The sequence below is a fragment of the Eublepharis macularius genome, chromosome 11, assembly GCF_028583425.1.
Source record: "Eublepharis macularius isolate TG4126 chromosome 11, MPM_Emac_v1.0, whole genome shotgun sequence".
Classification (NCBI taxonomy): Eukaryota; Metazoa; Chordata; class Lepidosauria; order Squamata; family Eublepharidae; genus Eublepharis; species Eublepharis macularius.
The window spans coordinates 50708919-50722034 of NC_072800.1; positions in this window are offsets into that span (position 1 = coordinate 50708919).

The following is a 13116-nucleotide window of genomic DNA, read 5'->3' on the forward strand; positions in this document are numbered from 1 at the left end:
CACCGCTTGCTCTCCGGCATGTCTGGAAAAGGTTCCGTAGGAGCAGTTTCTTCTACTGTAGTTCTGTAGAGGGCGGGGAGAAACATTATCCTAGCTTTTATGCAACTTTTAAAAATCTAGAAGTAATCTTAAAGGTCCAGGCCTATGTTTAAGTGAAAATGATATTTTATTGGAAATAAATACGATGTACAATAATTTTTATGTGTGCTGTAAAGGCTTGTGCATACTGGTAATTGTGAACATTCATGGTGAAAACTGGCAGTCCTGTGAGTAACTCTCAAGCAATGGAACCAGAGTAAAGACACAGCGCTAGTCAAATCAGCCAATTTTGGCCAGAGTTGTCAAGTGGGAGGAGACGACTGGCACAAGCTGCACCTTTCCTCTCTCCATGCTATTACTCCCAGCCAGTTTCATGCCCTAAGTATCCACCTGGGTGCTGAACCGGCACCATCTTCACACTATTGACAAGTTGCTTGGACTGAAAGGACCAGCCCAGAGGTAGCAGCTTTACATTTCCAGACACAACAGGCATATCATAGTGACATTGTTTGCTAAGACCAAATACCAGAAAAAAATGTCCAAATGACATAAATAAATATTTATCCAATTTTTTTTAGTATCTTTTCATTATCACAGCAGCTATGAAACAGGTAAAGAAGCTACTCTGCATTTTAAAAAGTCAACCATCTTCAACTATTTTCTCAGAGGTCCATTGCATTTAAGCAAGGCTTTTTTTCTGGGAAAAAAGGTCATGGAACTCAGTGGGTTGCCCTCAGAGAAAATGGTCACATGGCTGGTGGCCCCGCCCCCTGATCTCCAGACAGAGGGGAGTTTAGATTGTCCTCTGCACCGCAATCTAAACTCCCCTCTGTCTGGTGATCAGGGGGCGGGGCCACCAGCCATGTGACCATTTTCAAGAGGTTTCGGAACTCCGTTCCCCTGCGTTCCCCCTGAAAAAAAGCCCTGCATTTATGTATTTACATATCCATTGTGTGACCCAAATTGTCCTTCACTTTCTCAAACTTCCTCTTTTAGCAGCAATTTTCTATAATGTATTAAATCCATGTATTTTGTAAGTTTGCATCCTAAACCAAGTAAGAATTAAAAACAACATTGGTCTGGGCTGTTGAGATCAGTCTACATAATTACAAGCAATTTAATTATCTTGAACACATGACAGAGCATATGCTGGCACCACATTTCATGTGATCTCCAAGAATAAAAACAGTTTCACAGGAATATGGTTAGCATGCTGACAGGGAAGTACTGAGCCTACTGAAAGCACACATACTATTTATTATGTCCTCTCACTAAGAAATCTTTTAAAGAACACTTTAGAGATGCAAACTGCCCAGCTAACACTGTATAGCATTAAATCACACCTTATAGCTAAATTGCTGCTGCCAGATCAGTCTCTGGGAGTGAGGTGTTTTTTCCCCCTAACCTGTCAGGTTGTAAAACTGGAATGTGATATGTTTGTGTGGGACAACTTGTGAGGGAAGTGGAAGTTTTGAGTTGTATGTTTTTTTGTGGGGGGGGGGAGGAAATTTTGTATTAAGAGACTAGCTAAGGGTACACAAATTGTATAGCAGTATTGAGGATGCTGACATATGGCAACTAGGAACAGGTGGACAACAATGAAGATGAAAGCTGACATGTATGCTATATGTGCCAATCTTTCAGATTAGTGAACAATTAGAAGATTTCTATTACACTATTAAAAAGTTTAAAAAAAGTTACAGCTATCCTGTGTTACTGGTAAATTTTATTGACTGAAAAGCATGCCTTTTGGTTTTATTTCCTTCAGAGTATAAGCACTTCTTTTAAAAAGTGAATGTCTTTACACAGTAAGAGTATTGCCAGTCGTTCAGTGAAGAACTAATTTCACAGGCAGGGTGTTTCCAGATCGAAGATCGAAGATTCTTTAGGTATTTATTCACCGATTGAATGCACGGAACACCTCCAAGTAGTGCTGAACGGCTATGCCAATTGGTATGCTGACCCCACTAGACCAAGTAGCACAACAGATAAGCACAGTGAACATAGTGTTACTCTCCAGAAAAAAGAATTCCACATGGACACCCCCTGAGGGCCGGAACTCTTCATTGGACTTTTACATTGAATGCTTCTGTCGACGCACCCAGGCTGAAATAATTGACAAACAACAACACCTAAAGCAGAACCTCAGCCATGCAGAAAGAGATGCCATAAACAGCCTCCAAAACAATTCTGGCATCATAATCAAGGAAGCCGACAAAGGCGAAGCAGTGGTCATCATGGACAAACAGAATTATATACAGGAAGCAGAAAGACAACTCTCCAACACAACATTCTATAAAATACTACCTGCTGATCCTACGGAGCAATATAAAAGAGAACTCAATAAAATATTGAAGACTCTTCCCGTGGACATACAAGAATGCATCCATACGGACACACCCCAGGAACCACGGCCAGGGAAATTCTACCTACTACCCAAAATCCATAAACCGGGTAACACAGGACGCCCCATCGTCTCAGGAAGAGACACTATCACGGTAGGAGTCTCAGGATACATGGACTCTATCCTCAGGCCCTATGCCACCAGCACACCCAGCTATTTACGGGACTCCACTGACTTCTTCAGGAAAATACAGTCCATTGACAACCTACCTGATGACACCATCCTAGCAACCATGGATGTGGAGGCTTTATACACCAATATCCCACATGCAGATGGACTACTAGCCATAGGGAATACTATCCCGGACAAAACCACAGCACACCTTGCCACTGAACTTTGTCACTTCGTACTCACTCACAATTACTTCGAATTTGGTGACAACTTATATCTACAGATTAATGGCACAGCCATGGGCACACGCATGGCACCACAATATGCTAACATATTCATGGCGGACTTGGAACAACGCTTCCTCAGCTCCCATCTGCTGGAACCACTACTATACTTAAGATTCCTGGATGACATCTTCATCATTTGGACCCATGGGAAGGAAGCTCTTGAGAGATTTCATCAAGACTTCAATAACTTTCACCCTACTATCAACCTAAGCCTGGACCACTCTACACAACAGGTACACTTCCTGGACACCACTGTACAACTACATAATGGACGAATAAATACCACGTTATACCGGAAACCAACAGACCGATACTCATATCTACATGCCTCCAGCTACCACCCTAAACATACCACTCGGTCTATTGTCTACAGCCAAGCCTTACGTTACAACCGTATCTGCTCCAATGCTCTCGACCGAGACTCACACTTAAGAGATTTACAACAAGCATTTTTGGGACTACAGTACCCACCAAATGAAGTGAAGAAACAAATTAACAGGGCCAGACTAGTACCCAGAAACAGTCTGCTCCAGGACAAACCTAAAGGAACTAACAACAGAACACCACTGGTTGTCACCTATAGCTCCCAGCTCAAACCCATCCAACGTATCATCAGGGAGCTACAACCCATCCTGGAAAATGATACCTCTCTCTCAGAAGCCCTGGGTGGAAGACCTTTCCTTGCCTACAGACAGCCCCCCAACCTTAAACGACTTCTCACTCACAACCATGAATCGGCCAGCAGAGTCACCAGCACAGGTACCAGGCCCTGCAACAGACCCAGATGCCAGCTCTGCCCCTATATCTACCCAGGGAATACAATTACAGGACCCAATGGCATCAACTACACTGTCTCTGGCTCTTACAGCTGCTCATCCTCCAATCTGTTATATGCCCTCATGTGCCAACAATGTCCTTCTGCTCTGTACATTGGACAAACCAGCCAACCTCTACGCAAAAGAATAAATGGACACAAATCTAACATTAGAAATGGCAACGTCCAGAAACCAGTGGGAGAACACTTCAATCTACCAGGACATTCCATCAAAGACTTAAAGGTCACTGTAGTTCAACAGAAACCTTTCAAAAACAAAATCCAAAGGGAGGCTGCTGAACTGGAATTCATATGCAAATTTGAGTCTGTCAAGCTGGGACTGAATAGGGACTATGAATGGTTATCACTAGGGGTGTGCAAGCCAAAAATTTTCGGCTATAGCCGAAAGTAGAAAGCCGAAAGAAAATTCTCTATCGTTAAAGCTGAAAGCCGAAACAAGAATCTCTTTCGGGATTCGGGATTCGGGATTCTTTCGGCATTATTTCGGCATTCTTTCGGCTTTTTTCTATGGGAAAATGCCTCCGTCTTCCAGGACGCCTGGAGGAGGCATTTTCCCACCGAATAAGCCCAAAATTGGTGGGGACCTTCCTCTAACCCTTCTCTAACAACCACCCAAGTTTCAGACAGATTGGACTTTGGGGGGCCATGTTATGGCCCCCCAAAGCAGGTCCCCCCATCCTCCCATAAAGGAGCATCTTCTTCATTATTTCCTATGGGGAAAAAATGAAGAAGCAGGCTTCCTTTGCCAGGGGTGGCATTTTGCATGCAAAATGCCCCCTTACCCTCAGGGGCCCTTCTCCCACCCCTCCTCCCACCCCCCACCAAGGCTCAGCCTGCTCCCACTTGGGGGGGCCATTTCATGGCCTCCCCAAGTAGGTGCTCTAATCTCTACCACTGACAGCTGGGGGAGGCTTGTGTTGCCAGGGGTGGCATTTTGCATGCAAAATGCCCCCCAACCCTCTGGGGCCCTTCTCCCACCCCTCCTCCCACCCCCCACCAAGGCTCAGCCTGCTCCCACTTGGGGGGGCCATTTCATGGCCTCCCCAAGTAGGTGCTCTAATCTCTACCACTGACAGCTGGGGGAGGCTTGTGTTGCCAGGGGTGGCATTTTGCATGCAAAATGCCCCCCAGCCCTCTGGGGCCCTTCTCCCACCCTTCCTCCCACCCCACACCAAGGCTCAGACTGCTCCCACTTGGGGGGGCCATTTCATGGCCTCCCCAAGTAGGTCTTCTCAGCCCCTAAAGTCCACCCCTTACAGCCCCACACAAACCCAATTCCCCCCCAGCTGCCGCACACAGACCCAAATCCCCACATTAGCCCCTCACAGACCCAAATCCACCCCCACCTGCCCCACACCCATAACCCCAGGAACAGGCTGGCAAAGACCAGCCCTCTCCCTTTGTTCCCTATGCTGGGAACTTCTAAACTCTCTTTCCCTGGGCAATTCTGCACAGCCCAGGGGTGCCACAATGGTGGGCACACTTCTGAGTGCCAGCTGGTCCCTGTGAAAGAACACCTGAACCACAGACACCCTCCCTCAAATTCCCCCACCACCTACAGAGATAGCTGGCCAGCCAGCCCCATTGTTCCCTATGATGGGAACCAACTGCACAACAAAGAATAAAACAAGAACAACACAAAATAAAGTTTTTAAAAAATTATTTTCTCCCTTCCAAAGTACAAGTAGGCAAAGCATTATGACACATTACACCAGCAGTCCCCCACAGAGAAAAATAACACAACTCACTTAACATCAGAGAATCACAAAGCACGATTCCTGTCAAAAACACTTTATTTCTTGAACAGCTTTAGGTTACACAGCAGGGGGGAACACCAAAGGGCTTGGCAGCAGTATCTTACACAAAAATAACACAACTCACTTAACATCAGAGAATCACAAAAGCACAATTCCTGTCAAAAACACTTTATTTCTTGAACAGCTTTAGGCTACACAGCAGGGGGGGGACACCAAAGGGCATGGAAGCAGTATCTTACACAAAAATAACACAACTCACTTCACATTAAAGAATCACCCCAAAAAATTGCTGTCAAAAGCACTTTATTTCTGTAACTGCTTTAGGTTACACAGTAGGAAGGCACCACAGAGCAGGAAAGCAGTGTACTACGCAAAAATAACACAACTCACTTCACATCAGAGAATCACACAAACACAATTGCTGTCAAAAACGGTGAAGTGGGTTGTATTATTTTTTGTAGTACATTGCTATCATGCCCTTTTGTGCCCTCCTACTGTGTAACCTAAAGCTGTTCAAGAAATAAAGTGTTTTTGCCAGGAATTGTGTTTTTGTGATTCTCTGATGTTAAGTGAGTTGTGTTATTTTTGTGTAAGATACTGCTTCCATGCCCTTTGGTGTTCCCCCCCTGCTGTGTAGCCTAAAGCTGTTCAAGAAATAAAGTGTTTTTGCCAGGAATTGTGTTTTTGTGATTCTCTGATGTTAAGTGAGTTGTGTTATTTTTGTGTAAGATACTGCTGCCATGCCCTTTGGTGTTCCCCCCCTGCTGTGTAGCCTAAAGCTGTTCAAGAAATAAAGTGTTTTTGACAGGAATCGTGCTTTGTGATTCTCTGATGTTAAGTGAGTTGTGTTATTTTTCTGTGTGGGGGACTGCTGGTGTTATGTGTCATAATGCTTTGCCTACTTGTACTTTGGAAGGGAGAAAATAATTTTTAAAAAACTTTATTTTGTGTTGTTCTTGTTTTATTCTTTGTTGTGCAGTTGGTTCCCATCATAGGGAACAATGGGGCTGGCTGGCCAGCCATCTCTGTAGGTGGTGGGGGAATTTGAGGGAGGGTGTCTGTGGTTCAGGTGCTCTTTCACAGGGACCAGCTGGCACTCAGAAGTGTGCCCACCATTGTGGCACCCCTGGGCTGTGCAGAATTGCCCAGGGAAAGAGAGTTTAGAAGTTCCCAGCATAGGGAACAAAGGGAGAGGGCTGGCCTTTGCCAGCCTGTTCCTGGGGTTATGGGTGTGGGGCAGGTGGGGGTGGATTTGGGTCTGTGAGGGGCTAATGTGGGGATTTGGGTCTGTGTGTGGCAGCTGGGGGGAATTGGGTTTGTGTGGAGCTGTAAGGGGTGGAATTTAGGGGCTGAGAGGACCTACTTGGGGAGGCCATGAAATGCCCCCCCCAAGTGGGAGCAGGCTGAGCCTTGGTGGGGGGTGGGAGGAGGGGTGGGAGAAGGGCCCCAGAGGGTTGGGGGGCATTTTGCATGCAAAATGCCACCCCTGGCAACACAAGCCTCCCCCAGCTGTCAGTGGTAGAGATTAGAGCACCTACTTGGGGAGGCCATGAAATGGCCCCCCCCAAGTGGGAGCAGGCTGAGCCTTGGTGGGGGGTGGGAGGAGGGGTGGGAGAAGGGCCCCTGAGGGTAAGGGGGCATTTTGCATGCAAAATGCCACCCCTGGCAAAGGAAGCCTGCTTCTTCATTTTTTCCCCATAGGAAATAATGAAGAAGATGCTCCTTTATGGGAGGATGGGGGGACCTGCTTTGGGGGGCCATAACATGGCCCCCCAAAGTCCAATCTGTCTGAAACTTGGGTGGTTGTTAGAGAAGGGTTAGAGGAAGGTCCCCACCAATTTTGGGCTTATTCGGTGGGAAGATGCCTCCCCCAGACGTCCGGGAAGACGGAGGCATTTTCCCATTGAAAAGCCGAATGAAAGACGAAAGAATCCCGAAACGTTTCGGCTTTTTTCTTTCGGCTACCCGAAACGTTTCGGGATTCCCCGAAACGTTTCGGCATTCCCTGAAAGAAGCCGAAACACTTTTGTTTCGGCATTCTTTCGGCATTCTGAATGCCGAAACGCACATCCCTAGTTATCACATTACCACAGGTAACAGATTTCCTTTACAGAGGTGGGGTCTGGGGGAGCTCAGTGGCACCTGGCGTGGGCTTTCGGGAACCACAGATCTCTTTGTCAGATGCATCTGGCAGGGAGAGCTGTGGTTATCGAAGGCCCATACTGCATTGGAATTGGATGGTCTAGCTGTTTGGCTTCTACAAACTAACAGGGCAACCTCCTTTGAAGCCAACTGATACACACACTAAAAGGAGATGTTTACATATACTAGCAAAGGAATGTTTTGATTGCTCCCTCCCCCTTCCTCCCCCTAATTGCCTCTTCTCTCTCCTGCTCTTCTGTATTTGACCAGTCTCTGTATCAGGCATCTGACGAAGAGAACTTGATTCTCGAAAGCTTATGCTACAATAAAATTGGTTAGTCTTAAAGGTGCTACTGGACTCTTTTTGATTTTACTACCACAGACTAACACGGCTAACTCCTCTGCATCTATGACTCCTAAGGCAGGATTGCTGTGACATTGTTAAGCTAAACTCCACATCTCTATACTAATTGTAAAGGGTAGGAGTACCATTTCATTCATATTATCTCTCTCCCTTCAAAGTCCTTCTCAAATCTACTTTTAAAAATAACCCCTTTATTCTCATTCCCAACTAGAACCATATGTAAGTCTGTGCCAGTGCATTTATTCACCTTCAACCCTCCTTGCGTTTGCATTAATTAAATAATACAACGATAGTAATATCCTATTTAGTGCAAGATCATAGAAAATGCATTGTGAGATTGCTGCACATGCCCTAAATTGTGACACTATATAATCAAGACAATACTTTACTATTTTTTTTTATTTGGTAAGTTGTTTTCTTTTATACATAAAGGACACATTCACAGGAAAAGGAAAAAAACCTGATAGCAATATCATCTCATGTTCAGTCTCTCTGGTAACTTTTCATTCATTTTTGAGAGCTCCAGCTGATCCCATGAGAAACCATTTAACAGCAGGATGTAGTTAAATCTGGAATTTTCTTAATTCGCATTTATCATTTACTGAGTTTCCTCTGAATAAACTTTATTTTGTGTGCACTATTATTTATAAAATATGTCAAGTGCTTGTGAATGGGTGATTTTTTAAAATACTAGAATTGTGGTTTGCTCATCATACACGATTACGTTGCTTATTATTTCCATAGCTCTGGTGCACATCTTGAATGCACAGCATTTCCGATGTCATTGACTTCCCTTTTGAGATAAGAGCATTTGCATTTGAAAGTACATCTGACTTTCATTCAGCATCTAACATCCATCCACGTGGAGGTCTCCTCAGTAGGATGGAAGCCCATGTTAGGATGGAAAGTGGTTGGGAAGAAATTCTCAAAGCCTTCCTTGAAATCCCAAACATAGCTTTAAACACCTTTTTGTCTGGACGCCTGTTTACTTAAAAGCTATGGAACTCCCCAAAGACTGATACTGTAATTAATTAACCTGCTCTTTATACTTTGCAGTTACTTTGTAGATGTACTTAGCTGCTGTTTCCCTTGAACTAAAAGCACAGGGCAATTTATAAACAATGGCCTTTAATTTAAATATTGATGCCCCTCTCAATGCTGATATCCACCATATTGCAATGAATGCTTTACTAAAAGCAGAAGAGGCCAATTACTCCATTACCTTCACTCATAAAGCAATTGTCAATAAAAGCAATTATGTTTACCATGCAAACTACATCTTTGTGTTGTGTGTGTGTGTGTGTGTGAGAGAGAGTAATGTCCCTTTAGTGTTCCATAGCTTTTTCAGAATGTATTTAGAATGCTAAGCAGACCAGCCAGGTCTTTACTCTCCTGTTATGATGTACTGCCAAAGCAACACATACCACTAGGTGCTACTTCCTGTGCAAGCATACTGTTACTGATGGCTGTGGACCAACAACTGAATTAATTACTGATGCAGCTCTGCTAACTGCCAGAACCACGCTGGCAAGAGCCCCCAGGCTCACATGAGATGAACTCAAGTTTGTGTAACCCATGCAGAGAAGGGCATTGAGCCATCCTGTGGGCTCCAGAGACCCTAGGAACCACTACAGCTGGCATACCACGACACCAGCTTCACACAACCAGTATGTTGGCTGGTGAGATTTCATTTGGGGGGGGGTCGTATGGACAGTTCAGCCTCATCTGACAAGAGCAGGATGGTCAGCAAGGTGTGGCAGTGGCAGCTGCTGGTTGTATCAAAACATTTCTGAAAGATTAGACTGCCAAGACTTAGCAGGGCCTAACCTGTGTTCATGAGATTGACTTTTATTTCACATTTCAAAAGAATTCTCCTTCTTATTTTTCGTTTTCAGACTTAAACCAAACCAGAGTCAAATTTGTTTCATGTATCTGAACCATCTGAATAAATTTGCTCTCCTAGGACAGAGCATTCAAATCTGATGCAGCAAGTACATGCTGTGGAAATAGTAACTCCCCTGCTAGCATAAGGTTCCTGATTCAGCTAGATCAGAATGGTAGTCTCTGCCCAGCTACAGGTTTTATCCTGCCCTTCCTCCAAGGAGCCCAGAGGGACAGATGTGGTTCTTGCAGCCTCCATTTGATCCTAAGAAACAATTTAGGTTGAGAGTGACTGGTTCAAGGTTTCCCACTGAACTCCATGACTGAATGGGGATTTGAACCTGGGTCTCTTGATCCAAAATGATTAGTGATGTAAATATTGTGTAGTAAAGCTATTTTTCAAACAAGAAAAAAAACACTGATGGTTTAAACATTGTCGTTAGCAAGTTAAGGAGAAGGGGAGTAGGAGCCTCTCACACTTGGCAAAGGGGGGGGGTCCACTCCCCTTCTTCATGGTGCCCAGCAACTTGGAGCTCTGGGAGGAGTAGGTGAGCAGGAGTCTCCTTCCCCTTCAATGAGATCAAGCTAGACTTGGTGAAGGGGGGACTTCAATTCCCCTTCTTCATAAAGCCTACTTCATTTTTCTGCCCAGCAGTAGCTGGCAAGGAGAGCATGTTGGCCTTGATGAAGGGGAGGGGGTGCTGTTCTTCTTCTTGCAGCCATGGCGGAAGAGGTAGGGTGTTGGTGGAAAGCAGGGCTCTTTACTCCAAGGCTCTGCCTCAGCCATCTTGCATTCTTCTTAGCCACTGCCCGAACAGCCTTTGTTAAGCCATTTGGGAGATCCTCCTACAGTAGCTGCAGTTCCCACAAAATGGTGAAGGCAGGAACCAACCACGAATCAGAAGAACCAGGTGGGAACCAGCTACCCCACTTACCACTGTTCCTGCCCACTTTCTTGGCATACATGATACCCACATGGGAAGGGGAATGGTTGTTCAAAAGTTTACAGAAAAACACGATTAAAAAACTTGTATTGCATTTTGTTGACATTTTTAATAGCCCTAGATGTCAGGTGAACTCAGAGGACAGCCATCTGATTGGTACAGGGGAATTGCAACCAGGAGGGGCTTTCGTGATGACAAGTTTTCTAAATAAGGACAAAGTGAAGGAGAAGGGTTTCAGAAGTAAAATTTATTTGGTTGGAAGCAGTCACAGAACTACCTATTCCTCCTGACTGAGTTTTCCATTGACCCAGGCAGCACTTTTCTTGGGAGTTTTCTGCTTCCTGCTAATCTAACTTTTATGCTACCATTTCTAAATTTAGATCATGTAAAGCAGCTGCTCCGTATTTTCTTCTGTCCCAGTCACCTCCTTAGTCCTGCAAAAGTTAGTTTCACATATTATATGTTCTGTGCCCCACTCAGAGAAGTGAACAAAGTCAGTGTTGTTATTATTCCCACAATACAGTTCGGGAGCTGGGGCTGTGAGAAGTGGTTTAACCAAGACCACCTGCAGAGTTCGTGACAGTAGTGGTATTCAAACCAGCAGAGTGCTGATTTGCAACCCAACCACTTAACCACTAAACTACAGCCAAGCCAACTGAAACACCCACCCATTTCAAGGATCAGAATAAGATGTTCCAATTATGCTGCCACCATTAACTTGGTTTGCATTCTTTTTTTTGACAATTTTTGGTCAATTTTAATATATGAAAATATCATCTCCTCTTCCTAACCCACAGTACAGTTAGTTCAGTGGACATTTTCCCAAACAGCCTTCAATAGAAATTAGGACCATCAACAACAGAACAGTATTTTAATCAATTCAACGTTTTCATGTATTATATGGAGTGATTCAATATATTTACCTATTACAAAACTTCACAGGGCTTTCCTTAGCAGGAATGGAGCAAATGTAAGTTATTTCATACTTTAAACTGCTTCTCTCCAGCCCATTCTCTCCATACAGGGCTCCAACCCCAATAATTAAACAAAAAGGGAAAAAGTCTAAGGAAAAATTATTTGGAGGCTGAGGGTGGGCAGAGGAAGAGTTGAGCATCCCTCAAAGACCCTCAAATACATCACTTAAATTGAGAGATTCACTTTCAAACCTATTCCCATTTTCTTTGAGTAGCTGTTTAATTGTAGCTTGACTGCCCCTGCCCTTGGTACTGTTGTACTAAGCTCTGGAACTACCTCTCATGGGAAAGAGATTCTTAGTCCATTAATCATTAGAGAGTGGGCCACTTAATCAATTTGATCTGCACAACTCTGCAAGTGAACAAAATGCTGGTTCTGAACAACAAAATGCTGCTTTATTTCAAGTGATGGTGCATACTGTGATGTATACATTAAATCTTAGAAATGCCCATTCTGTCAGTGCGAGAAAGAGGAGCTCCTCTTCTAGAAGGTACCTGCCATCTATAGATTATATTTGTGCTTACATCGTATAGTAACATATACTTTTTTAAAAAAGGGTGCCAGTAGTCATGTTTGCTGCCTTGGGGGCCCAAGCCACTTGGTATAAGATGTGTCAGTATTGCAAAAAGAGGTGCTGGTACTGTGTACAGGTATGTACCATCAGAAAAAAAAGCCCTGGTAGCATAACATTGATGACATATAGATGGTCAGCAGAGTTAGTCAGTTCTGGTAAAAACCAAACTTGAGTCTTGCAGCATCTACATGTTTTTATTTTAACATAAGTTTCTATAGGACTAGAGCCTGCAAAACTGGATTAGAGCATCTAAAGTGGGATCTAGTCCATGAAAATTTCTGCTAGAATAAAAACTTGTTTGTCTAAGGTGTCACAAAACTCCAGTTAATTCTTAGTACCCTAGAATTTAACTCAACTTTGCAGCCTTATCTTCGGTACAAGTCCATTGAATTGCATTTAGTTTGATGGGTCACAAGTTGTACACTGTCGACATCATTCCCATCCAATTCTGTTTTTTTCCTATTAATAAAGCATTTTAAAACTCTTAATTTCCAAACTCTTATCATGGTGCAGTAAATGGTTGACTAGGCTCAGCACTTCAATCAGTGATGATAGGCTATATAAGAGAATTTCCTTCATTGTTTATTAAAAGTATCATGCAAAGAAGGTGCTGTAGTAGGTGGATACTAAGTCTCCTTGAAAGTATAGGTAGAAAAGAGCAAGAGTCCAGTAGCACCTATAAGACTAACAAAATTTGTGGAGGGTATTAGCTTTTATGAGTCACAACTCACTTCATACCCTCCCACAAATGATGTTAGTCTTCTAGGTGCTACTGGACTCTTGCTCTTTTCTACTGCTACAGA